The following is a 27,639-nucleotide window of genomic DNA, read 5'->3' on the forward strand; positions in this document are numbered from 1 at the left end:
ACCTTCTTTTCTGGTTAGTTTTTGTCAACTTGACCCTAACTAGGGTCACTGAGGAAGAAGGAACTTCAATTGAACAAATGCCTCCATTAGATTAGCCAACATTTTCTTAATTGCTAAATGATGCAGCTGAGTAAGCCAAATGACACAAGCCAGAAAGCAGAATCGCACCATCCTATCGACTTTAGTTCCTGCCTCTATGTTCCTGTATTGAGTTTTATCCTGATTTCACTCTGTGGTGAGGTGTTAGATGGACATATAATATAAAATAAATTCCTTTGCTCCAAGTTTCTTTAGGTTAGTGTTTAATCACAAAAACAAAATAGAAAAAAAAATAGCACCAAATTGTGGGATATTACTGCCATAAACTTGCCCATGTTGGAGTTTTGGCAGTAAATTATACAAGGATTTTGTGACTTTGGGGTGGAAACGCCACTCTGTACTCAGGGCTTAATAGGCTATTTTATTGGAACTTGGAAGATAAGAATGTTGAGAAATGCATACTAAGAAGGCCTGACTTATGAAGTTTCAGAGGAAATTTTGATAATCCATCAGAAACTCTATAAAGGCCTTTTGGGTGATATATTTAACTTCAGCATCTGTAGACATAAAACTGGTGCTTTCCTGGGACACTAGATCCTGGTTAGCTATGGCTGAGTGTTGAAGATGATTATGTCAGAGAAGTGGAGCTTTCCAAGCCCTTTGAGGCTCCAGAAGATCACAAGCGAATTCCAAAAATTGGACCATAAACTATTTATACTGATGTATTCTGGTTTTGCTTTGATCTGATTATTATTTTGCCCCAGTTATTTCCTTTTGGAATAAGAAATTAAATAACTTATTTTAGGTTTTACTCTAGCCCCAGATTTTGGATGTTTAAAGATAACTTAGACTTTAACAGTGTTGATAATTTCAAAGTTTGAAGGACTTTTAAAGTTGAACTATGTTTTATGATGTTATATTAACATGAAGCCTTGGGTATAAACAAGATTGAAAGGGTTATAATTTGTCATAATAAATGTTTATGTGTCACATTTACAAAGTATTAGTTGTGCTGGTTAGTTTTTCCCAACTTGACACAAAATAGAGTAACCTGGGAACAAGGAACAACAGTTGAGGGATTTAGTCCATCAAATTAGACTATGGCCGTGACTGTGGAAGCATTTTTTTGATTAATGACTGTTGTGAGAGGGGTTCATTTCCACAGTGAGGACCACTGTAAGTTTAAATGTTCTATGCTGCATGAGAGCAGAAACATGTCAGTGAAGAATGGTTTATCGATTAATTCCTCACTATGCAAAATGGAAAAGGTAACTATCGTAGATAGATTGGCCTGAGCTGCTTAAGTAACTGAGAAAGCCTTACAAAGCAAGTCAGTAAGCATTAGCTAAATGGTCTCTGCTTCAATTCCTGATTCCTGCCTCCCAGTTCCTGTTTTGGGTTTTGCCCTGAGTTATGTCAGTGATGGACTTAACAGAAGAGTTAACCTGGAAGTTTAAGATGAAATAAGCCCTTTCGTCTACCAGGTTGCTTTTAATCAGGGTTATTACAGTAACAGAAAAACAAACTGGTCTTGATTGTGAATATGGTTGGAAATTCAGCTAATTCTCTGTGCAGAGAAAGCATAACTGTCTTCATTGTTGCTTTAAGATAATTAGATAAACATCATGAGTAAGTATTCCTTAATACATAGATGACATAACAAAGGGCATGTCAGAAGAAAATACTTGAGATATTTGGACCAGATAACAATACTGCACCTTTGTCTAGCAACAGAAAGAAGATGAAGCAACAGGAAAATTCCTGCTCATACTTCAGGCAAATGTTATCAAAACGTGGCTCCTGAATATGTCCTTCGGAAATGTGATAAAATGTCATCTTCACAGATCAAGACTTTTCACTCTCCCACTAGTTGCCAGATAATAATATTAGTAAAGGTTCCCATCACCACCACCATAAGGTAAGTATTCCCTGATATTCCAATGGTGAAATATGCCAGCAAGGAATAATGTATTGATTAATTCCTAGCTCGACAAAATGGAAGAACTAGCAAAGACCTGGCATCTGATTTTGTCTGTGATCTTTTCCGCAGCAGCATTTTAGTCACGTATACATGGCCACCGACCAGTGTCACGACTATAAACTCTTCACTGCTTTTTATTTTGTTAATCATTTGGACACAACAATCCCCACTGAGTCATCTTTACATCGTTTTGTCCTGAGTTCTTTCCCTTCTTAAAATAACACAAAATGTTTTTTTTTTCTTTCTCTCTTTTAAAATTTCTATCTTTTAAAAATTAACTAGACTAGAAAACAACTTTATGGTTCTCTATGGTGAGTTAGGAATATCGGTCTTAATTTGGTAGAATCATGTCTCTCGAATATTTGAAAGTCTAGCATGGCTATGATTCACCTGGGGAGGTTGATGCAGAATAATTATAAGGGTATCCAGGACAGTCTGGGCTACACAGAGAGGTGCTGCAAGGTTGTGGAAGGAGATGCTGGTTGCCTGGTCTCAAAAGTCCTAGATTAAGAAAACACATAAATTACATTTTCAAATAGGCTAGTCTACATACACTATTCCGTGGTCTATTGTCATCTTGAACAAACTATGTAAGTCTCATGGTTCTCTGAAAATTGTGCAAAAACACATGCTACATATTTTCAAGTTAACCTACTCCTGACCACATTTTTAGTATGAATTTTGAGTGGTGCTCAAAATGGTTTTTAGACAGCAATTATTACTGATCTTGGGATTTCTGAAAACCTTATTATGTAATTTCTTTTGATATTTAATGATGTATGAAGAGTACCACTGTGCATTTGAATTTTTGGTTTCAAGATAGATTTTAATATGTATTGAAAGCATGATCTTAGGGAAAGAAGAAAAAAACAAAACAAAACAAGCGTTGACCATTCCTCTATGGCACTCACCTATAAAGGCATAGGTTAGAGAACATGTCCCTGAGAGAGACTCGAACTCTGCCATTTCTTTTTTAAAAGTTAATCTTAAATTCTTTTCTAAATTAAAACAGCAAGTGGTTGAAAAAGTCCTCCACAATTGAGCTTTGCCGCAACACCACATGCAAGACGCTTTTCAAATCATGATCAAAAACACAACCGCACTAACAAGAGTAGAGAGGTTTGCATGGGAACTAAATATGATAAATGAGAATGGTATTTTGGTAGAAAAAGACATATTCATTTTAGCATTTTATGGTGTTGCCAGATATGAAAATGATAGCATCTGAAATAAGGTACAAATACTTCATTTATTACTTTTTTCTCTAATGGCTTTTTTAACATAAAATAATATTTACAATTTCATTATACACTGAGGATTTTATCAATATTTTATTATTTTTAAGTCTTCTTTTGGGATTTTTAACGTCTATTATTAGTGTTAGACAATTATTTTTTGGAATTACAATTTAGTCACTGGCTGGATTCATCTTTTTCATCATCTGGATTTGTGTTTTAGTACTGTTACAAAACTTCTTAGCTATAGTGTAGCTACATTATTTAGAATTGTCAATAAGACTTTTAAAATATTTGTTAGTCAGGATATTGGTTTATTTTCTGCAGAAACTACATTGTACTTATCTTAATTAAATCTATTGTTGATGATTAAGGGCCTGTCCAGTCTCAGGACCATTCTAATGAATTTTAGTGAGCCCTAGCAGTGTTTTATGTTAAGAAACTGGATATATGAAGAATCTATTCTAATTATAGGGCAGACCTTAGAAGTGTCTTTTCTTGTAGGTCATATGTAAAAATTGTGAACTCTAAATTTAGTCAAACAAAACATGGACATTGATTTCTTTCTATAGTTTTGGCTATTTCTAGAGGTGAATTTTTAAAGGAAAAATGAATGATGTCCATTAATATACTATGAGTACATCAGAGCTTTCTAACTGTCAGGAATGACTATAAGAAAATTTCCTTGTAAGATATATGATAGAAACTGAACTGCAGAACTGTTGGGAAGTAAGGCACATCTGTCTAGCTTAGACTGTGTAGCAAGAGAGTCTCCGCAAGAGCTAATACGTGAACACAGAGGCCATTTCCATCTGCACATCTTTAAATCTTTATCTGCTTTGTTTTTAGGAGAAATGGTCTACAAAAGCTTATAAAATAAGGAACCATTTGAAAATGGACAAAGTGTTGCATGCTCACTACTCAATAAACTGTAAAAGTCTTCCTTGCTGAAGAAACCACCTTGGTTACTTATTTACATGAATTTGAATTGCAGTTGTGAAATACTAATCAGTATCTAGGGGGTATTTGTTTCCAATATATTTTAAAGGTTACTCAGGGAAATTTAACTCATTAAACATATTTTGTTATATAATTCTTGAGAGACAGAAACATTTTAAGATTAATTTCTTTTTTGTATTTTTATTCTTTTATTTTTGTATTAATTACATTGTTTTATTTACTTTACATCCCTATAGCAGCTTCCCGCCCCTGTCTCCTCCCAGTCTCTTCCTCTCATACCCCACCACCATCAATGAGTCCCTCCTACTCTTGTCCTCAGAAAAGGGAGGCCTCCCATGTTTAGCAACCAGCCTTGCCATATCAAGTTTCAGTAAGAAGTTTGGGGACATCCAGCCTTACACAGAGGAAACCCTGTCCAGAGAGAGAGAGAGAGAGAGAGAGAGAGAGAGAGAGAGAGAGAGAGAAAGAGAGAGAGAGAGAGAGGAAAAAGGGATATGGATCTGGGAAGACTTGAAGGGGGAATGAACATGATCAACACATGCTATATGAAATTCTCGAATAAAACATGATGATGAAGGTAGGAACAGGTGATAGGAAAGTAAGAAAAAAGTTTAAAAATACCTAACCTGGGCTAATAGTGGCTCACAGAGACTGAACTGCCAACCAGAGAGCATGCATCAGACTGACCTAGGCCTTCTGCAATTATGTGACAGTTGTGTAGCTGAGTCTTCATGTGGGATTCCTAACAGCTGGAGCAGGGGCTGTCTCTGACTACATCACCTGCCTTTGGATCCCTTTCCTCTAAATGGGCTGCCTTGTCTAGCCTCAATAGGAGAAGATGCACTTAATCTTACTGCAACCTTCAAAAATGTTTAATTTCTAACTTCTCAACAGATTGTTCTTCCAAACTCTGACAATTCAAATTAGCTACTCTATTCTGCTATTCATTGTGTTTTCAAGTGATTCTATAAAATGTCAATAAATCAAAAACTTTTTATGTGCACAAAATACTTGCAGGCAATTTTACCCATAGCTGAACTTCTGGTATTAGCAAATACCAAATTTACATTTGTATTGCATTTATTTTTTGTTTGTTTGTTTTTCAAGACAGAATTTCTCTGTATGGCCCAGGCTGTCCTGGACTTGCTTTGTAGATCTGCCTCTGCCCCTGCAATCATGTGCTGGGATTACAAGTGTGAACATCCATGCCTACTTTGTATTGCATTTAATAAATGATTTAGGAAGATGTTACTGATTTGTTACTCACTGTTTTATGTACTCATAAACTATAGTAATATTAAAATACTTCAGTCTGTGAACAATAATTGCCTATCATTATCAACACAATACAATAATAATATTTTATTTTTATAGATAAAATTGATTTTGCATATTGTAGAGCTATTTTATCTGGTGTACATGAAATTATTTTCTTTATTATATGAAATAATGAGTTGTTTTCTCGTATATAGTTTATGTAATTACATTTTGTCTTATTTTTCAAATTTTTATTTTAAATAATAAAACTTTCAGAAAATTAAACTGAAACTGAATAATATGATGACATGTTATTTCATTTTGTCTACTTTATTATATTTCTATATTAAAAACTTATATTTACAAACACATTTACACATATAAACATATACATATATTCATATATACATACATAAATCTATATCCAAACATGGATTTTATATAAACACTTTATATGTATATTTGTATTGCATATGTGATTACTTTTTGTATCAATCAAGCATAGTATACAGGAATGTTACTTATTGTAGCTAAAAGGCAAGTAGAGTTTTACACACTTTCCATTTGGTTTACAGACAACAGTTAATTGAAGCGACTTGCAGAAGCTGAGTGTACAAACATCTCCTAAACTACTCTAAGGGATATTTTTTTATCAGTGCTATCTTGGAGTCAGCCACTGGTATAATTTACATCACAAAATCCATGTTGCTGTTTGGGACTTCCTTACCACCACGTCTGGAAAGCTAGTTTTCCAGATGCTTAAATAAGCATCACACTCAGTGGTTAATCACAGAACTGTGATGATATAACAAAGGCACTGAAACATTATAGTGCTAACCTTTATGGGAGAAAAAAAAACAAATATTTTTTTGAAACTTCATCTCTAACACTTTTTCAATCAGAAGGACTTGGATTTTTTTTTGTCATTATGGAGTATTAATTATTTTTGAGAATGTCATGGAATTTATTTTTATCATAGTTAACTGCCTTTCCCCAACTTCTCCTAAATCCATCACCCTTTCTCTATGCATTCAAAATTTTGTTCCCTTTTTGAAAAAAAAAATAAGCAAGTCCAATTGGGTCATCCATTCAGTGGGGTGTGGTTGAATTTCCCAGGGCCACATTCTTAGTGAAAACCGACTCCCAACCTCCTGCTGGCCATTAATGGACAATAGTTCTTCAGCTGGGTTGAGAATTCATGTCTATCTTCCCTCTCCATGCTGGGAAATTCTTTTCTGTCCCACATAGAATTAAACATTCCATAGCTTTTATTGTTTGCCTCTTGACCAGTTATGGGTCTCTGTGTTAACTGTCAGCTACCGCAAAGATAAGCATCTCCGATGAGGGTTGAGAGGCATGGATTTTGTGGTTGGACAGGTCATATATCCTATGGGAGAACCTATCATTACTATTCTAATAAAAGAACATATAAATAAACCAACTATTGACTAGTTATTGACCCCTCTAATGCTACCACTCATGCCTTGAATCCAATGAGAAAATAGTTGGTTATTCCCATAAAATAAATGCTTAGTATTGCATTAGTGAGGATTTCTTCTCAATGTGTTCTTTCTCAGTTTGCAAGTATTTTGTTGAAAAAGTTTGAGTTCATGTTCAAGAGATATTGGCCTTTGTCCTCCACCTCTTTTGTTGTTATTATTATTATGCTTTTAATTTTGGTATCATGGCAATGCTGGCTTTGTAAAAAGAATTAGAAAACGTTTCTTCAGTTTCTGCTTTTGGAATTATTTGAGGAGTATTGGTTTTAGATAATCGTTTAAGGTTTGGTGGAACTTTGTGCTGAATTCATCTAGCTCTGGGCATTGTTTTTTTTTATTAGAAGAAATATTTTCAATTACTGCTTATTTCACTATGCAAATTATGGGTTCATTTGAGTTATCTGTTTTTATCTTCACTTGTCTTTATTAGGCCATGCAAATTTTGAAAATCATTCATTTCAGGATTTCCAGTTTAGTAGGATATAGATTTTTAAAGAATGTCCTTATGATAGTCTAGATTACCTTGGTGTCTGTTGTAATCTCTCATTTTTCATCTTGTATTTTCTTTGTTTATATTATTTTTTCCTTTCTTTTGTTAATTTGGCTAAACTTTTGTTCATATTTTCAATGTTTGTTTCACTTATTCTTTGTGATTTATATGTGTATTTTATTAAATTCAGCATTGACTTTTTTTTACTTCTTACTATGTAGTATTTCAGGTGTTTTTCTTTCAAGTCCTTTATGCACTTCATTAAGTTAATTACTTGAAAATTTCAAATTATTTATGGAGGTTTCAGGTCCATAAACTTTTCTCTTAGGATTGTCTTCACTGTGTCCCATATATTTTGGTATGTTGTGCTTTCATTAATTTCTTTGTGCAGCCTTGCCAGGCCACAGAAGAAGACAAGACAACCAGTCCTGATGAGACCTGATAGGATAGGGTCAAAGGGAAGGAGGACCTCGCCTATCAGTGCACTAGGGGAGGGGACAGAGAAAGAAAAGGGAGAGAGGGTGGGAATTGGGAGGAGATGAGAGAGGGGAACACAGTGGGGATACAAAGTGAATAAACTGTAATAAATGATAATAAAAAAATTAAAAAAGGAAGTTTAAGTTTCCTTCCTCTTGTTGACCAAATTCTGATTCATTAGTATTTTGTTTAGTTTTTATGAGTTTCTGTATATTCTGTTGTTTCTAATGTTGAAACACAGCTTTAGTAGTCAGAATGCAGGATGCTATTTCAGTTTTACCATATTTGGTGGAACCTGATTTGTTTCCTAATATGTGGTTGATTTGGGGGAAGTTTAATATGCTACCAAAAAGGTCTTTGTGTGTGTGTGTGTGTGTGTGTGTGTGTGTGTGTGTGTGTGTGTGTCTGGGAAGACTGTTCTGTAGATTCTTACTAAGTCCATTTGGGAGACTGTGAAGAATAGAATGGGATTTTGGTTTTCTGTTGTTAATTACTAATATTTATTATTGATTTAACTTTTAGTTAAACAGCAATTATTCCTAAACCAGCTGTATACCCAAAACAACACACAGAGACTTGAATTTATTTAATTATCATAGAACGCATTATTAGGAAATAGTTACTACATCCTAAACCTCCAAGCATGCACAGTTTCCTCCCATCCAGATTTTCCACATTATACTTGCTTTTAGTCATATCTTAGCTCCAGTTCTTCTCTCATGGTTCCAAATCCTCTCCTGCTGAGATCCATTTTCAGACTCCCCCTACTAGCTTCTTTCTTCTCCCCTCTGGACCAGGATGTCCCACCTATTCTCTCCATTGCTCAGCACTGGCTGGTTGTTTTATTGACAACACAGAGAACAAATGGTGGCCTGTTTACACAAACTTGAGACAGGTGATGCTTAGAATAAACCTCACAAAGCAATGTCCGAATTGAAACCAGATAGTAGGGTAGAGAAATCAGCATTTGAATGAACAAGAGTAAATTGTATACCTTCCACAAGAACATTATACCAACAGTTTTCTTTGTTGAAAATTGGTGACTCTCATAAGAAAGGGCGTGGAATGAGTGCTGATCACAGGATCCCCCCACATGAGGCTCCAGGTCCTAAGTGTCCCTGCACCTTTCAATGTTGTTACACTGGATATTGTTACACTTTATATGTCTAGGCCACAACATCATCCACATACAATGGGTGGTCAGTCTTTCTTGTCTTAACAGGAAAGACTGCTCTGGTTCTGTGCATTGAACAGTCACCTTTACTCAACTCTCACTCTCTTGTATTCCTATTCACCTTCCCATGGTTCCCCCTCTGTGGAAATTTGTCACTTTATTGGATACTTTTCTCATTAATCTAACAAAATGGCTGGCAAAAACAACCTAAGCGAAAGGAGTTTTATTTTGGTTTATCATTCTCCAGACAATCTCTTCAGGGGTAAGTGTGGTGGCTGAAAATGCCTGGCCAGGCCTGTGGAAATCTGTTGCCTATATTGGTATTTTGTAATAAGGAAAAGAAATTATAGAGTGGAAAATGCCCACAGTGGGAACATGGATATAGATTACATATAATTTTATTGTGGGTGATTTAACTTTTGGAGAAATTATGGTTAGATTATGCTTTAAAATACCAGCATGGAAACATTATGATACTCAAATTTCACTAGTTATGTCCTCCAAATGTTCTATATTTATTTCACACCTGAATTAGATTCTCCATTCTTCCACACTTTACACTAAAATCTCGAATTCTATTTTTTAATTATTTAGCAAATTAATTATCACTCTAGGCAAGCTTCTCACAGCTTCTGGAACAAACTGAGCTTTGAAATTAGGACTAATTACCACAACTCTAAAACATGGACTTTCTGCTCATCGACAGACATCACTGAGCAGCGAATATTGACTATTGTGCCTGCACATGTATCTCCTACCTGGAGCAGGAGTGAGTAGGAATAATCAATTTGTATTCCATTGTCACTTTGTTCATGGTTTTCTGTCACCAGTAACTTTAAAACAATGTAAACGCTTTCAGTAAAGTCATGATCTCCTATCGACATACATATAATTTCAGTTAATGATCCTCTATTGATTTCATATAATCTTAATTCATGAGCACTTTACTCTCTAACTTTTAAAAATCCAATTCAATTCTCTCCTTCAGTTTCATAGGCAATACAATTCAGTTAACGTAATTTCCCCTGCTCCAAAATCTTCGCTGCCATTCTAAAGAATATCAGTGATGCAAATCATCCAGTCCTTTCTCTGGCTGTGCTGATAGCACACTGAAAATGTAAGAAGATTGACTTGTGTCCTAGGCTGCTTCTTAGGACCTTTTTTCTACCCTCTGTTTTTATGATCGTCCCATTCTTTATTTACCATCTTCATTCTTTTAGGATTGGATTCAACTCAGATCTTCCTTCTTAAACGCCCGTTCTTGTTTCACTCACCAAACAACCCGGTCTTTTAAAACTAGAACAATACACACTTTACATGTTAAAAAGTGAACCACTGTGCTTTTCTCTAAAACATGACTTGTGTCATTTCACATTTCATCTGATACAATTTTTTTTTCTTTGCTCATAGTTAACACCTTCTAATTTGTTCCCCCTTTTTATGGACCTCGCATTCAAGATTTCATAAATTAATACACATTCACTGTCTTAAAACACTGTTAATTTACCCTCTTGAAGTTTACATTTCAGAAGTCCAAAGTGATTTCAGAACAAAATCCAAGTGCTGGATGGATTTTGATCCTTAGGTGAAAATTGGTTTTCTGTGCTTTCCAACTCTAGGCGTTACCCACATAGTTGGCTCACAGCCCTTCTTCCTGTCCTCAAAGCAAACACTATACCTTTATTTATTTATTTACAACATAATAGTAATAATAATAGTCATTATCATTTCCCACATTTGACTCAGACCCTATAGACTCTATGTTGTAATGTTATATTTAGTTGTCTTGAGCTCATCAAAACGTACCTAATCTCGTTTCCTCAGATTCCATAAGTAAACACATCTGGAAGGTACTTTTTCAGCAATGTGTAAAATGTTTCCAAAGGAGGAGGATGTAGACATTTTAGAAAGGACTTACTTTACCTGTCTTTACTTTGTTTTTAATACTCCTTATCCAGAATACCAGAAGGACGTATCAGTTCCATCATAAAAAATATCTGCAGCTATATGGAGACTCTGCTTTCCTCTTGCCACCTACATAGTCAATGTTGTTACTGTCTGTTGTTCTACCACCCATGGAAAATTTTAATGTGACCCCATGGTTCCTGGCCAGGATCCACAAGGAAAAAAAATTCTCTGACTGTGTCACTTCTATTCTAAAAACATTCTGGCAGCTTTCTATTTAGCTCCTATTTAATTCCACTCACCCGCCAGTTTTGACAAGGCCCTGCTCTTGGAAGTCATTATCTTTCTTCTCAGTTGATTTTGGCCACACTAATTTTCTTGCCATTTTTGTAACATTGCAAACATCCACATAATGGAAAGCAGACTCTGCTCACATCCACTGCTTGCATTAGTCTCATCCCACATCCACTTTCTTCAAGTCCTGGCAAAATGTCTTGTTTGCTTTAAGCTACAATCAAAATCCCAACACTGTTCTCACTCTGGATTCATCTTTTCTTGCTTTATATTTCTCTTAGTACTTACCTTAAACATGCCACAAAATCTTTAAGTGTTTCTCCTGCCTAGTATAATGTAAGTTCCTAAGGAATAGGAATTGTGTATGTGTGTGTGTGTGTGTGTGTGCTCTAATCATTGCTGCATGCTAGCACAGAGCAGTACTTAGCACATAACAACTGCTAATTTTTTATTTTTAAATTTAAATGTGCAAATTCTTTTTTGAAATTTTAATTTTTTTATATTAATTGCAGTTTATTCACTTTGCATCCCAGCTGTAGCCCTTTCCCTCATTCTCTCCCAACTCCACCCTCCCTCCCTCACCTCCTCCGATGCTCCTCCCCAAGTCCACTGATAGGGGAGGTCCTCCTCCCCTTCCTTCTGACGTTCTGATAGGTAATTTACCTATTTTCTCTACTAACACTCTAACCTACTAAGGTATATCAAAAGCTTACTTCTTTCTCTTTCCTCCACACACATCTTATGTATACATGGTAGTACATTGCCAATCATGGAAATGCAGGTTGATATGATATTATTGTGGTCATTAGTATTAATTTTCATAATATTTCTTGCCACTCTAGTTTTGTAAAACTTATTTGAAACATAAAATCACTATATTCTTTTACTATATAAATAAAACTATTATCATATGATCATTGAATATTAAATCTGCACTGTTACTTTGTAATAAATTGTATTTTCAAAGAAAAAAAAAACAGGACTAGAGTTAAGATAGTTAACATTACTTTCTTAGATTAACAGTTACCAAATAATAAAATGGGGTCTTATTCAATCTGTATGACGCCATTATCCAAATGGCGTCTTACAGATTTGTTCCTCCATACAAGTCTAAGATTGTCTGAAATACTTATGTATCCACAGACTAATTAAATGCAACAATAAGCAAGATTTTCAGGTGAACAGAATTAGAAAATATACACTTGAAAATAATCAGGAGCAAAGTCAAGTTGGGCACAGGAGAGTGAGTTAGATTGACAAAACCTCACTGGACCCAGAAGCAAAAGAAAAACTTAGGCTTTAACCCTAAGACTTGACATCTGATGGACTCATGCACTCTACTTAGGCAGCGCTCCAAAAGTTCCACGGCTTCCTGTCAGCTGAGAAACAAGTGTCACCCATGAGTTCTGCAGACATTTTTATTCTTGAATAGCAACATTTTCCAGGCTTCCATACTTATGACCATCTCATAATCAAATATTATAATACATATTCAGCACAACCTTAAAAGTTTCCCAAAAGAATCTACCTAGCAGTGTATCAAAGCAGATACTAAGACTCATAACCAAACCTTCGGCAGAGTGCAGGGAATCATATGAAAGAAGGAGGAGTTAGTATGACATGGAAAGGATAGGAGCTCCACAAAGACCAAATATATCTGGACACAGGAGTCTTTTCTTAGACTGACACTCCACCAAGGACCATGTATGGATATAACCTAGAACTTCGGCTGGGATGTGGCCCATGGTAGCTCAGTAACCAATTGATTTCCCATAGTAAGAAGAACAGGGACTATTTCTGACGGGAACTCAATGGCAGGATCTTTGACCTCCCCACCCTCCAAGGGAGGAGCAGTCCTGCTAGGCCGCAGAAGAGGACTTTGCAGCCAGTCCTGAAGAGACCTGATAAAACAGGGTCAGATGAAAGGGGAGAAGGTCCTCCCCTATCAGTGGACTTGGAAAGGGGCATGGAGGAGCTGACGGAGGGAGGGTGGGATTGGGAGGGAATGAGGGAATGGGATATAGCTGGGATGCAGTTAATAAAATGTAGCTAATAATAAATATTAAAATTAAAAAAGTTTCCCTAGTCTTTCATAGTTTCAATGTCTACTAAAATGTCTAACATTTCTCCTGAGACTCAACATAATATCTTAGCTATGAGCTCTTACAAAACAATTAATTTGCATGTTTCTAGAATACAAAGATACAAAGTAAATATTCTTATTCCAAAAAGACAGCATGGAGGCATAGCAAGGAAAATACAAGACTAAAGCAAGACTAAAACTAAGAAGGGAAAATATCAAACCCTGTCCTGTAACTCATAAAGATCCATCTGCCTCTGCCTCCCATGTGCTGATATTAAAGGCTTATACCACTCAGCCTGGCTTTTATTTGTGATTTTGTTCATAGGCTATTTAATGTAAGATGCATCCTGAAGTTCCACTACGTCATCTCATTAGAATTACCTTTCATTTTCAGGACTAGATAGTGCTCTATTTTGTTTGTCCATTTCTCCTTTTGATGAACATAAGTTACTTGCACCTTATACCTATCGTGAATAGCTTTGATGCCAAAAGAAATCATGGGGTTGTATCTACCTGTCTTTAAAATGATCAATGACAGGAGTCCTCACACATTCATAAGCTCTAAATTCTTAATCTCAAACAAATTTCCAATGTGAAATAGTGAAAGTGACATTTGCCTTCACTTTTTCTGCTTCATTTTCTCGAAAATGTAAGTTAACATGGTCTGGTGAAAGTGTCCTTTCCAGAAAAGCCCTGAATTCTGACAAGCAGAGTGCTACTCAGGGTCACCTGCAAAGAACTACATCCAGCAGCAGGTCAGAATCCCCTTAGTCCTCAACCGACACAAGGCTGCTTCTTTAAATCCAAAGTTGGCATTTCTCTTTCTCATCGGAATTTCCACAGCCTTAAAATAACTGAATGATAAGTAAATTATTGTTATTTTTTTTATCTTAGAAGCATGTTTGTTCTGTAAGTAGTCTTCCTTTGTCTTAGGTTTTATTATTTTCCACAGACTGTAGATGGTGTATTTATTTTTGATGATTTATTTAAGGGTGTGATGGAATAGCCACAAGAAAAACTTGATACTCAATTAAATAAAATGAAGCTGAACAATTAACTTTTCACAAATGGGTTTCTGCCAACCTTGCCTTCCTCATGTTTCAGTGTGACACAATTTTTAGTGTCTGCATGTATCAGTAAAACTTTTATTCCCCTTGAGGCAAACTTGTAGTTATTCAGTGCCTGGCTAAAGCCAGAGTACATTACTTCTGTCTTAAGAGCTGTCTGGTATTCTCCGGTCACATCTAGGTCTGGGGACTTAGTACTCATGACTATGTTGTTGGAGGTTTACAACGTCCCACAATATTTCCTTAAATTGAAATACTCTACATCTTTATACTTGCATCGTCCAAACAACTAATTTGTTCTCTCTCATTTTCATTCAACTCTTTGAGAATCTCACACAGCACATTTAAATAAATTTACTCCTCTGAACTACCTGAATGGAAAAGTTGTATGTCCACAACTACTGATACTAGTTTTCCTTAGCTTTAATGTAATTCTCAAATTTCCTTGTTTCTGATTTATCCATAGACATCTGTCTATTTTTTTTTCTCGAATCTATGTCTCGGGGTGTCTTTCTTCGGTCCTTCTTTGGCATCAAATCTGTTAAATTTATCCTCTTTGCTTTTCTTAGCACTGATGCTTTTCTAAGTGCTTTTCTAAGCACTTTTCTTAGCATTTTCTTAAGATGCCCTGACAAAAGCAATTTGAGGGAGAAAGGATCTACCGTGGCTACACAGTTTAAAATGAACAATTCATCCTGGTGGGGAAGTCATGGCTGTGGGATCTTGAGGAAGCTGTCACACTGTATCCCCAGTCATGAAGGAGAAAAAGTTGAATGTTCGTCGGGCTCCTGTCTCTGTTTATACAGACCAAGGCACCAGTTCATGGAATACTACCTTTTTGAGGATGGGTGTTTATGTCACAATTAACCTAATGAAAACATTGCCCAGAAGCCAACCTAATCTACATAATGCCTCAGAAACATGCATGAGATATCTAAAATCCTAGATGATTTTAGATCTTGTTAAGTTGAGAGTCTTCACTAACCATTACACTTGTTCATATTATAAGGATAGGCAATTCAAAAATACTTAGTTGAAAAAGAACAGATGTATAACAAAAGACAGAAACAACAGAAAACAGTTGATTCTTTAAAACAGGAACTTAAGAAAAGTCTCTGTTACCAACGTGAGCCTTTTCCAACTTGTATGGCAATTGCAGAAGTCAGCTTCGCGGATATTTCATATTCTTAATGTTCAGGTGCCAGACAGCTTCATATCCTTTTATTTGCCATACACAGCAATTTTATGGCCACTCTCTATTGATGCAGAGGTGTGTGGAACACTGAGTGAGTGGAAAACACTTTTTCTTTAATGTAAAGTAAATATTTTTCTCTAAAATCACAAAATGGGTGGAATCAAAACCCGAGTGAAGGCAGTGTTAAGCTTTTGATTTGAGCCTCGGATTGACTCAGTCTGACAGGGGCTATAGAAAGCAGTGGACATCATAAAGATATATTGGTTTTGCTCATAAAACTTATTTTTTCATATATTTAGATGGTCTTGGATTCCTGTGAAGAATTCAGCCATAAGGAAAATCCTTTAAGACATTCAGAATAAGGGAGGCCTAATATGCCAGAGTTGGATGATATTTGTTTGTGGCATGCAATATAAAGCATTCTCTCAACTAAAGAGATTTATGTGTATTTGTTTATCTCTGTAATAACTTAGCACATTGTAGTAATTGCTCATTTTAAAAGAAGCTTTCAAAGACAGGTCCTCACATACAATCAGCACAATAAAATATGTTTCTCAAGAAGAAAAATAACTGCTTATAAATTTCTGCCACAGAAATTTATTTGGGAAATTGAATTATAATAACAATTGCTTCCCACTACTTAAAAGGTGAATGAAAAAATGGAGAACATAAAAAGTTGTAACTAATACCCAAATAATGGCACATATAAAATTACTATGCATTTTAGTACATAAAAGCCCAGACAGAATTAGAAGAACACAAAGACTTATGTTAAAAGCATGTATAGGAAATCTCTGAATCATAGGAATTCAATCCTTATTATTTTTTTATAAAAACAGCCACATGTTTTCTATAATTTTTGTATCTGATTATTGTGAAATATTATGCAAATAATGTATGTTCATGTTTGATTTTTTTTATTCTTTTTTTGGAACTTGAATTTTTTTTGCTTTCATGAGTAAAGTAAGCATATTCATTTAACAAAATTAAATTATAATTTGTTTTAAAACATTCATTTCAGTAATGCTCAGACCATGCTTATAGAAAGCATTCCTCTGACTTCCATAACTCAATATAATTTGAAGAATCGCTTATTTGAAAACAGCTTTTCTGACAGTAGTTGCTTTGTAGTTTGTGCCCAATTTGTAGCTCCAACATCGCTGAAGTTAAGGCTGTAGATCAATATGAAATCAACTTAATGTTGAGGGTCTGTAGTGTTAAAATTTTATCAGAAGAGAATAAAAATGATCAAGATACACGGCTTAGACAGATAGCTCTTTTAACATAAAATATGTTTGTTATTTGTAGAGTTCTATCAGGTCAAACGTAACTGTAGTGTAGACGATGCTGGTGAAAGTTGTATGTTTAGGTATTAAAATTGTATAAACAAACACAAATACATAAATGTATGCTACTGCTTTTCAACAAAGTGTATCAGTGATCAACAGAAGTCCACAGTTTGGAAGACAAGTGGTAACAACTAGCCACATTGCAGAAGTGCCAAAGGCCGTTCACCCAGAAATTGTATATTCAGTTCTGCACAAAATCATCATTATTTTCTTGTAGAGTATTGGCTTTTGATAAGAGTTGTCACTATTAAAGTAGAATTAAAATGTTCAACAATGATTACTTACTTCTATATTGATTTTAACTGTGCTAAACAAAGACCAGGACATTTTACTGTTTTCAATTAGGTATATATGGCTGTTAGTCATAGTAGAGCCTTCAGTTTCCCAAATACAGAATAATTCTGATACTTTAAATTTTTTCCTACAACATAGTTTTGGAGAATAATATATAGTTACAGGATGGCAACACGTTTATTCTTTCACCTCAAAAACCAGGAGAGCTGGACCACTGAGAAGGCTCAGGGGGAGAAGGTCCAGGGTACAGGTCTGAGGACTGTCATCCATGGACCAGAAAATGGTAGAAAAGAACTTAAAGCCATGCCTACTCTGTATCTTTCACATGCACTTAGGCCCATGTATACCTGTGTGTACATGCAAACACACACAAAATGATAATGATGATGATGATGATGATAATGATAATAATAATAATAATAACAACAATAATTACATAGAGATTTTAAAACTTGAAATAGGACCAGAATCCATATTTCCATTGTTATCAATCTTTTTACTAAACCTCAAAGCTGGAGACCTATGGTGATGGTTAATTTTATATGACTTCCGACTGTTATAATATGCACAGATCTGCTAAAACATTATTGGTGGGTGGATTGAAAAATGCTTTCCTGGGAGTCCAAGATGGTGGCGACCAGGACCAGCACGCACCATATCTGAGGGGAACAGGATCTGAAACTCAAGAATTGGTGAGCGGAGGGGCAGCTGACTCCAGAACATTGAGGCTTCCTGGGCGAGAGGGGACAACCAGTGAGCTGAGACAGTTTGGGTCCAGGTCACCTGAGGGCATCTACGGGGACTGAGAGTGGCGAATATTCAACCCCCTGTACTGCCCTTTGCCCCAAGCGCTGGCCTCTCTGCTTGGCCGACTCAGCAGTGGTTGCCCCAGTCATGACCCTCCATGCTCAGTGACTGAGACAGAAGAGGAAGGCCTCCCAGGTCTGCAGCTGCAGTTGGGGGGTGGCTAGTCCGAGCAGGAGCCTCCCTGCTAAGTGACTGCGTTGGCAAAGGCTGCTGCCCTAAGCAGGAGCCTCCTTGCTTGGGGACTGAGACTGCAGAAGGTGCTACCCCAAGTAAGAATCTCCCTGACAGGCGGCCAAACAGTGGATATCACTGAGCTGACGGATCTCTTAACACTCTCGTTTGCCCCAAATCTGAGAGCAGAGAACAGGAGGAACCCCTGTGCTTTCTGATTAGGACTGCAGGCAAGTGAGTGCACCTTCAAGTGAGTGCATGCAAAATCCAAGATCCAGGGTCCCTCTACTCTAGCAGCTGGACATCATTGGATCCTTCCCACCCACACTCTCACTGTTTGCAACATAAGGATCCTTGGGACAGCATTCTCAACACTGAAGCCCCTGTTCTCTGTGTCTACCAGTAGAGACCAGGCAAACAATTCCTGGAGCCCAGAACAATCTGAATACAAGGAGGACAGTACCACAGGACTGTAGGCCACTGAGGTGTTCAGGGCAGCTGCACATTGTGCCCCAGAACAATGCCAGCAACCCCTTCTGCACCTAAGCTCCACCCTTCGCGGCATCTACACCCTTTAGTACCCTGTCCTTCAAGGCACACTTCCACACACATCCCCTCGCTGGCGCACGTGCGCCTGCAAACTTCCTCCCTTAGCTACAGCTGAAACACCAACACCCACTCTCAAACCAGTAGACCTCTCTCATCTGCCTGAAGAATACTCCGGACACCAGAGACAGAGGGACCCAGTATGAAGTACAGGCTCCAGTAACAAACAGCGACAGTTAAGTTTAAGCAGATGGCTAGTGGTCGGCATAAGAACATATCCAACAAAAATCAGGACATCATGGCTTCACCAGCAATCCCAAAAATCAATGGATAGACTGATTCATCAGAAACAGATCAGAAAACTATGCTTATCCACTTATTAGAGGCACATAGAGAGGGAACAAAGTTTTCAAATAAATACAGGCAAATACAGCCAAACAAATAGAGGCACATGCAGAGGCACAAGTAGTGGCATATAGAGAGAAAACAAACAAACAAACAAAAAATAGAGGTCATTATGGAAAGACGGGAATCCACATCCAAACAGATGAAGGAAATGGTGCAAGGCATGAAAACAGAATTAGAATCAATAAAGAAAACACAAACAGAGAAAACTCTGGAGCTGGAGATCTTAGAGAAAAGATCAGGAACTACAAAGATAAGCATCACCAACAGAATATAAGAGATGAAGGAGAGAATGTCAGGCGCTGAAGATTTAATTGCAGAAAAAAAAATCACAATAGTTCCAAACACAAAACATTCAAAAAATCAAGGACGTCATGAAAAGAAGAAATCTAAGAATAATAGGAATAGAAAAAAAGAAGATTCCAGACTCCAATGTCCAGAAAACATTTTTCAATAAAATCATAGAAGACAATTTTCCCAACATAAAGACCTGTCCTTAAACATACAAGAGACCAATAGAATACCAAATAGACTAGACCAGAAAAGAAACTCCTCTCATCACATCATAGTCAAATTACTAAATCTACAGAACAAAGAAAAAATATTAAAAGCAGCAAGGGAAAAAGGCCAACTAACATATAAAGATAGACCTATCAGAATCACACTGGATTTCTTAACAGAAACTATTAAAGCCAGAAGGGCCTGGGCAGATGTCAAGCAGACTCTAAGAGACCACAGGTGCCAACCCAGACTACTATAACCAGCAAAGCTTTCAATCAACGTAGATGAAGAAAACAAAATATTCCATGGCAAAACTAAACTTAAACAATATTTACACAGAAACCTAGCCCTACAGAAGAAGGAAAACTCAAATCCAACGAAATCAACTACACCCAAGAAAACATAGCATATAGAAAATTTCACAACAAAAAAATTAAAAGAAAACAAGCATAGAAACCACCAACTTCACAATAAAAGAAAATAACATTCATTGGTCACTATTATCTATCAACATCAATGGACTCAACTTTCCAATAAAAAGACACAGACTAACAGAATGGTTGCAGAAACAGGATCCAACATTCTGCTGCACCCAGAACAGACTCAGAAAACAACTGAGGTAGCTACCCTAATATCTAATAACATAGATTTTCACCCAAAATTAATCAAAAAAGATGACAAGGGGAACTTCATTCTCATCAAAGGAAAAATACACAAGGAGGACATCACAATCCTGAACATCTATGCCCCAAAATACAAGAGCACCTGCATTCACAAATGAAGCATTATTAAAGCTTAAATCACACATTGATTCCTTCCAACACTTTAAAAGTGGAAGATTTCAACACTCCACTCTCTCCAAGGGGCAGATCATCTAGACAGAAGCTAAATAGGAAATAATGATACTTGCAGATGTCATAATTCAAGTGGACCTAATAGATGTCAACACAAACCTTTTTATCCAAACTCAAAAGAGTATACCTTCTTTTCAGCACCTCACAGAAACCTCTCAAAAATTGACCATAGAGTCAGGCACAAAGCAAGCCTCAACAGATACCAGAAGATCGAAATAATCCCTTTTACCCTATCAGACCACCATGGCCTAAAACTAGACCTCAACAACAGAAATAACAAAAGCCTATATAAACATGGAAAGTAAACAACTCTCTACACAGTGCCAGCTTGGTCGGGGAAGAAATGAAAAAAGAAATTAGAGAGTTCCTAAAATTCAATGAAAATGAAGGCACAACTTACCCAAACTTATGGGACACAATGAAAGCAGTGCTAAGAGGAAAGTTCATACCACTAAGTTCCTCCCAAAAGAAGTTTAGGACATCTCACACAAGCAAGTTAACAACAAACCTAAAAGCCCCAGAAAAAAAGAAGCAGACACACCCAAGAGGAGTAGACAATTGGAAATAATCAAACTCAGAGCTGAAATCAATGAATTAGAAACAAAACAAACAATTTAAAGAATCAATGAGAATGAGAGTTGTTTCATTGAGAAAATCAACAAGATAGACAAAGCCTTAGTCACACTAAGTAAAAAGCAGAGAGAAACTAACCAAATCAGTAAAAATCAGACATGAAAAGGGGATCATAATGACAGACATTGAGGAAATCCAATCATTAGGTCTTACTACAAACGCCTATACGCCACAGAATTTGAAAATCTAAATGAAAAAGACAATTTTTAAAATTTTTATTTTTTATATTAATCACAGTTCATTTACTTTGTATCCCAGCTGTAGCCCCCTCCCTCATTTCCTCCCAATTGCACCCTCCCTCCCTCATCTCTTCCCTGCCCTTCTATATGTTCACTGATAGGGGAGGTCCTCCTCTTCCATCTGACCTCTTCTGTGGCCTAGCAAGGCTGCTCCTCCCTTGGGGGAGAGGTCAAAGAGCCTGCCACTGAGTTCATGTTAGAGACAATCCCTGTTCCCCTAACTAGGGAAACCCAGTTGAATGTTAAGTTGCCATGGGCTTTGTCTGAGCAGGGGTTCTAGGTTATATCCATACATGGTTCTTGGTTGGAGAATCAGTCTCAGAAAAGACCCCTGTGACCAGATATATTTGGTTCTTGTGGCACTCCTCTCCTCTCCAGGTCTTACTAACTCCTGCTTCTTTCATATGATTCCCTGAACTCTGTCCAAGGTTTGATTATGAGTCTCATAATCTGCTTTGATACACTGTTAGGTAGAATGACAATTTTCTTAATAGATTTCATTTACCAAAATTAAATCAAGGTCAGGTAAACAGATTAAATAGTCCTATATCCTCCCCCCCAGGAAATAGAAGCAGTCATCAAAAGTCTCACTTCCAAAAAAAGCCCAGGACCAGATGGTTGTAGTGCAGAATTCTACCAGACCTTCCAAGAAGAGCTAACACCAATTCTCTTCAAACTATTCCACAAAATAGAAACAGAAGGATTATTACAAAACTCATTCTGTGAAGCCACGGTCATCTTGATACCTAAACCACACAAAGACCCAACAAAAAAAAGAGAACTTCAGACCTATCTCTCTCATGAACATTGATGCAAAAATTACTCAATAAAATACTTGCAAACCGAATCCAAGAACAAATAAAAGATATCATCCACCATCACCAAGTAGGCTTCTTCCCAGATATACAGAGGTGATTCAACATATAGAAATCCATAAATATAAATATCAATATACTACCAATATAAATATCAATCCACCATATAAATAAAATGAAGAAGAGAAACCACATGAGCATCTCCTTAGATGCTGAAAAAGCATTTGGCAAAATCCATTCATGTTTAAAGTCTTGGAGAGATCAGGGATACAAGGCACATATCTAAACATAGTAAAGACAATATACAACAAGCCTATAGCCAATATCAATGTAAATGGAGAGAAACTTAAATTAATCCCACTGAAATCAGGGACAAGGCAAGGCTGCCCACTCTCTCCTTAGCTCTTCAACATAGTACTTGAAGTCCTAGCTAGAGCAATAAGCCAACTAAAGGAGATCAATGGGATACAAATAGGAAAGGGAAAAGTCAAAGTATGACTAATTGCAGATGATATGATAGTATACATAAGTGACCCCAAAAATACAACCAAAGAACTCCTTCAGCTGAAAAACACCTTCAGCAAAGTGGTTGTATACAAATTAACTAAAAAAGAAAAAAATCAGAAGCCCTCCTGTATACCAAAGACAAAAGGGCTGAGAAAGAAAGAAAGATCATCTTGAGTGAGGTAACCCAAAAGCAGAAAGACACACATGCTATATACTCACTTATAAATTGATACTAACCATATAGTATAGGATAAACATACTAAAATCTCTCCTGCTAAAGAAGATATACAACAAGAAAGACCCTAGAGAAGATGCCCAATCCTCATTCAGAAGGACAAATGTGATAAACATCAGAAGCAGGCAAGGATATGGAAGTGGACAGGAGCCTACCACAGATGGCCTTTGAAACACTCTACTGATGGAGGTATTGAACTAGAGGCTGAAACTAATAGCCAAACTTTGGGCAGAGTGTAGGGAATCTTATGAAAGAAGGAGGAGACAGAAAGCCCTGGAGGGGACAAGATCTCCACAGGAGAGCAACAGAACCAAAACATCTGGGCACAGAGGTCTTTTCTGAGACTGATACTTCAACCAAGGACCAAGAATGGAGATAACCATGCCCCCTGCACATATGTAGCCCAGGGCAGCTCAGTTTCCAAGTTGGTTCCCTAGGAATGGGAACTGGGACTGTCTCTGACAGGAACTCAGTGGCTGGCTCTTTGATCACCTTCCCCTGAGGGGGAAGCAGCCTTACCAGTCCATAGAGGAAGACAATGCAACCAGTACTGATGTGACCTGATAGACTAGGTTCAGATGGAAGGAAAGGAGGACCTCCCCTATCAGTGGACTTGGTAAAGGGCATGGGAGAAGATGAGAGAGGGAAGGTAGGGTTAGGAGGGGATGAGGAAGGGAGCTACAGCTGGGATTCAAAGTGAAGAAACTCTAATTAATAAAAAAATAAATAAATTTAAAAATTGTTACCCAAACCTGAAGGAAAGAATGAATGATTGATTGAATGAATGAATGTATAAATAAATAAGTAAATAAATATATAAATTTCTAACAAAACTATAAGAAGAAAATGCTTTCCTGGATTATGTCAGCATTTGAATTGGTAAATTGAGTAAACTTCTTCTTTATCAATGCAAAATAGCACTATCCAACCATTCAAAGGCATGAAAAATAAACATGAAGGAATAGAGTCATTATTTCCTAGATATGTCCTTTTTACCCAGGTTTTGGACTTTCCATTGTTGGCTCTCTGATTCTTTTTCCTTTCAGTTTTGGCTGGAGCTAAACTACAGCCTTTCCCAGAATTCCAAACTGCAGATTATAAGTTGAGGACTCCTCAGAATCGATAGTCACATAAGTCAGTACTTCATAACAGATTTCTATTCCTTTCTTGGATCTCTTAGTTTGTCCTTCTGTCTGCCATTGCATTCTATTTTATTGATTCTCTGTCTCCCATGTATTCTAGCACAGCTGCTTTATCAAATGAAGGGCTAAATGTTCCTGGATCTGTTATGTCCATGAGACACGTTATTCAAATGAATATATCTCAGCAGTTACACCCTTTTTAGGATGGACAGATACATGCTCTTCCATGATGGTCATTAAGCTGTCATAGTGTGTGTCATCTCAAAAGAGCACCATTGTTAATTGGTGACATGGCATAACTTACAGAACATTAGAAACCTCTAAACTGATGTCATCACTGTATTGTTCTTTCCTTTGTGGTTATCATTAACCAAAGGTTTATTGAATAGTTCAGCATTATAATAACATAAAAGAAGTGCCTCTAATCTTCTATTCTCATGTTGTTCATTTCATAAGTGAACCAGAACCACTTAAAATTACTGATTGGCAACATCTCTGAAGGACTGTTTGTTGCCTGTTGACAAAAACTGTACATAGACAGAATGAAGGGAAATATTCTTTTAGTTATACCTTAACTAAATACCGGAGAATTTAGGAGAAAAAAAATACACATTCTTCAAATCTATATTTTTATGTGTTTTAACATTTCTCTGAACTTTAGGATTTTAAAAACCTAATAGAAAATATTTCCACATGTCTCATCAATTTCTAGGTTTTCAGTAATGTTTTCTTTGGATGTATTAGTATTTAGCCAATTCTTTCACATTTTAATTTAAAAAGTATTTTGGGGAAATTTTCAGGCTATAAGTTGTTCTATGTTAATAGATGTTATCAAATATAATTATATATTATCATTTTACTAAGGCTGGTGGCTAATCCAGCCTTTGGGTCTGTTTGGCTCGAACAGCTTAAAAATCATTAAGAAATGAGACTATTTCCTATAAGTTATTGCTTTACGGCATTGCTTCATAAAATGAGGCATCTGTTACCATGTTACCCTGAGTTACGATGAAGCAGGGCAGGGCTGCTACTCTTAGATAGGAATGTGACCGGTGGAATAATTTTGCTTATTTTCCTATGTGAGTGGCCAGGCAAGCATTGGCATCTGGATTTATAATCCCTGTTTTCCTAATAATGAACTCTTATTTCTTCTCAACACATAGGTAAAAAATAGGATAGAAAATATATGGAAATAGGATTACAGACTCTTTAATGACAATGAGTAAAAACAATAGCATCAAGAATTTTCTTCTTTTCTTTTTCTTTTTTTTTTGATAATTAGTAGTTTAAAAAATAGGCCACAATAGCATCAAGATATCCATTTCTATCAAGCACACACAAAACAGAAACAACAAACAAAAAACAGTGCACTAAGGGGTTTAGCTCAAGGTAGAACACTAGCCTAGCATAGGTGAGGTCCTGAGACCTGAGTTTTTGTACCTAGTACAACAAAAAGTTATTTAAAAAAATAACTACAGTTCCCCCTTTTTGTTTTAGACACAGCAGGCAAGAGTAGAGGTCTGATCTCTGATATTAGAAATAAATTGGGACTTTGTACTGATGTTCATTTAGGTGTCATCCACCCAAAGAGCATCAGACCCGTCTGATACCTTTTTCTCAGAGGCGGGACCTGGGGCATCAACCCGCATGCAATCAGACTTGCTCTTCTCTGGGTCCAAAGGGGCTGACCCTGAGTGCAGTGCTTAGCCTCGCATCCTGAGCGTAACATTTTAGCTTTTTATGGTAGCCAACCATGCTTGGGGAGACTGTCCTGCTTCAATGGCTGTAAAGGCCTGAATGATCATGGCTGCATTACACTGTTGTGAGACTCTAATCTTGCATATACACCACAGGCAAACCAAGGAGACCAACACCAGAAGGCCTGCTAACGCTCCCATGCCCACCCATTCCTTCAGATGATTCACGGCTGCAGCAATCCATGATGATAATCCTGTGGCTAGTCCTGCATCCACTCTGGTAGAATTTGCCGTAACAATGGCCACTCTCAGCTGCTCCATCATAGTATCGAATTCTTCAGTCCAATTACCTAAAATATAGCTAGAGAATTGTTTAGACAGATTTGCAGCACGGGAACTGTAGAGAGCTGCGTAATGCCGTGCCTTAAAGATGGATCTGGTTTCCGCCTTCCACCTTCCCGATGGTGAGTGCTCTCTGTCACAAACAACTCCACATTTGGCTAAGGCCGAGGATCTGGCTTGCTTCCATGTATGTGGACCTATCTGCATTGCCCACGTGGCACGCTAGGGTTGGCTACCCAGAGGCTATTTAAGCTGTGGGCTGTCTTTCCCCAGGGTCAGATGATTGTTCAAGGTTCCTGAATAAACTGCATTGAAAAAAAAAATAACTAACAAAGTTGTAAAAGCATTTTAAAGTAAAAATACGAATACTTATGTTCACAGATGGTTTTCTGAGAAGAAGGTGAATGCCTAAGCTTAATCTCTCATTTCACAAACATCTTTATGTGATCATTGAGTCGGATACTGTATCCTGAAGGTCACCTGATGACTGCACTTGCAGGCATTTGGTCGGGAGTGTTTGAGAAGATTACTCAGCAGACTGGCAAGTGCTTTCAGTCAATAATCATGGAAGCTTCCAGATTTGACTCATTGTCTTTAAAGAGGCTATAATCCTACTTCCATATAGTTGATGCTCTGAATTACCCCTATTTGTTGAAGGGTTCATTACTACGAACACAGGGATTATAAAATCCAAACGCCTACACTTGCCAGTAGCTTGGAGGAAGACAAAATAAAAACAACTGTAAAATTTGGGGGAGGAATCTAAATCTAACAATGCTTACAATATAATAAAATTTCCATTCGTTGAAGCTGAATTAGTTGCACCTCTTGACTAATATGATTTTCAACAAATTGTGGAAACAATCTTTTACAAAGAAATACTTTTAAATCATTTCTGTTTTCAGATTAAGCTATGAGCATTCATGCTGTGACTTGACACATCAGTATGGCTAGAGTTTAATTTTTTTATTGTAAAAGAATCACTGAATATATAGTTCAATATTTCTTTCATCCAAACCACAGCATATAGACATTAAGGCCATTAGGAAATAGAAAAAAAGATAAATAAGAAAAAAATGAATAAAGTTAAATTATGGCACAGAGATAGATATATTACTTGTAAATGAAATGTTTTTCTGAGCGTCCTGAGTGAACTGGTCCACCTTAATCCATTTAGAATATTTTACAAACCATTCCAGACCTTTCTGAGAATTTAGCTACTGAAGGAGACTTAATCCTGTTTCTTACTTTAATCAAATGTTTCAGCATAAATTTACCCACTCAATTCTAAGGGTCATTCCTCTAAAATTATTCATAAATCTTCTATGTCATATGCAAGAGAAATATAAAATTGAAAAACATTTTTTTAAGTCTTAAAAATTTAAAGGATTCTAAGGTTTTAATGGAGCTCTGGGCTGAGGGAAACTTGCACAATTTTTCAGGAAG

The sequence above is a fragment of the Meriones unguiculatus genome, chromosome 16, assembly GCF_030254825.1.
Source record: "Meriones unguiculatus strain TT.TT164.6M chromosome 16, Bangor_MerUng_6.1, whole genome shotgun sequence".
Classification (NCBI taxonomy): Eukaryota; Metazoa; Chordata; class Mammalia; order Rodentia; family Muridae; genus Meriones; species Meriones unguiculatus.